The following is a 1,663-nucleotide window of genomic DNA, read 5'->3' on the forward strand; positions in this document are numbered from 1 at the left end:
AGCTTCCAAGGAGATTGCGAACCAACAATATCTAGTTCAATGATGTGCCTATTTCTACAGTTGTCTCTTTGAAATCCACACAAAACACTAATAAAAGGCTGGGTTTTAGGAAGAGATTATAAATTCAGTTATAGGTATGGTTAAGTTGGTTAAGTTTGTGGTTAATTTGAGATTTTTCTAGATGTTGAGTTGGCAATTTTTTAGATGTGTGTGGAGTTCAGAGGGAAGTTTGAAAGTACTCATAATACAGATGGTAATTAAAAATATGGGCATGGGTAAAATTATGAGAGAGACAATAAAAAGTAAAATGAGGAAGGGAACAAATTTAAAGCCTTAAAAAACTCAAGATTAAAAGCCAGGTAAAGAACAGTGATCTAGCAAAGGACCTTGAGAAGAATTAGTCCCAGAAGTTAAAGACAATGGAGTATGGGAGGTGTGGGTGGGAGGGTGAAGGGCAGTTTGATGATACAGAAGCCCAGGGTGAAATGTTTTAAGAAAAGCAGAGCACTCTACAATCTCAATTGCTGCTGAGGGGCATCAAACAACAGGAAAACAAAAATGCCCATTGGCTTAGTTGAAGGAGAGATCCTTGGGGATCATTGTAGGAGCTGAGTGGATGAGGGAGGAGAGGAGTACACATTGGACTGAGGTGAGGAGTGAGTGGCAGGCACGTGAATCAGAGAGTACAGGCAACTTTTTCAAGGCTTTGTAAAGGAGCGGGAAAATACAGCAAAAATCAAAAGAGAAGTAGAGTCTAAAGATGGTGGTTTCTTTTTATCACAAAAATGAATTACATTACATATGTTTGAATGATTATGGGAAGGTGTAATAGAAAGAAATTAAAAGAACAAGAAGGAAAAAAATAGTGAACAGTGTGAAGTTCTAGAGAAAATGTGTGGGACGTGGGAGCTATAACATAGATGGAGGGTTATTTCCTGAACTATAATAAGAGGGAATGAAAGCATGAGATAAGAGGTAAGGGTACAGAAGCTTTATAGATTTGATAGCAGAAAAGTGAAAACTTTTTTAGTCTGCTGGTTTTATTTTCTATGTGAAGTAGGAGAAGACATTACGTGTGTATTTGCTTGTATGTGTGTGCATAGAAGGACACGGAAAGGAACATACAAGTAAAGCAGAAGTTGGTAGGTCTTCAAGTAAGCTGGGATAGGAGGAAATGAATAAAATTTTTCACTAGCATAACCTAATTCTTTGGGGAAAGCCAATCCCAGGCTAAATTGTGAAGCTGGAACTTGGGCCACTCCACTCTTATTTCCAACCTTCTCTCCTCCTTCAGTTCTTCTCGTATGTGTGCCGATCCGTCAATCATAATGAAAGGTATTTAATAAAGTAGGCCCAATTATGTGCCAGAGACTTGAGTAATAGTGCCTCTCAGGAGCATTTGCTTTTAAAAAGAAGATGTCCAAAGAGGTAGTGCTCTCTGTCTAACCCAAGAGAGTGAAGTCCCAAGAAATGAAGTTCACAGCAGAGTTTGGGTAGACAGCTCTACCATTTGCAGGCTATACAATTTGTCTGAACTTTAACTTTCTCAACTGTAAGATGTGGATAATAATACTTAATTTAAAAAGTTTTATAGAGACCTGACATGTTATTTATCAAGTTCCTGACACTCAGCCACTCTTACTATACTCAGGAAAAATAGTAG

This window comes from Pteropus vampyrus, unplaced genomic scaffold, assembly GCF_000151845.1.
Source record: "Pteropus vampyrus isolate Shadow unplaced genomic scaffold, Pvam_2.0 Scaffold493, whole genome shotgun sequence".
In the NCBI taxonomy this organism is placed as follows: Eukaryota; Metazoa; Chordata; class Mammalia; order Chiroptera; family Pteropodidae; genus Pteropus; species Pteropus vampyrus.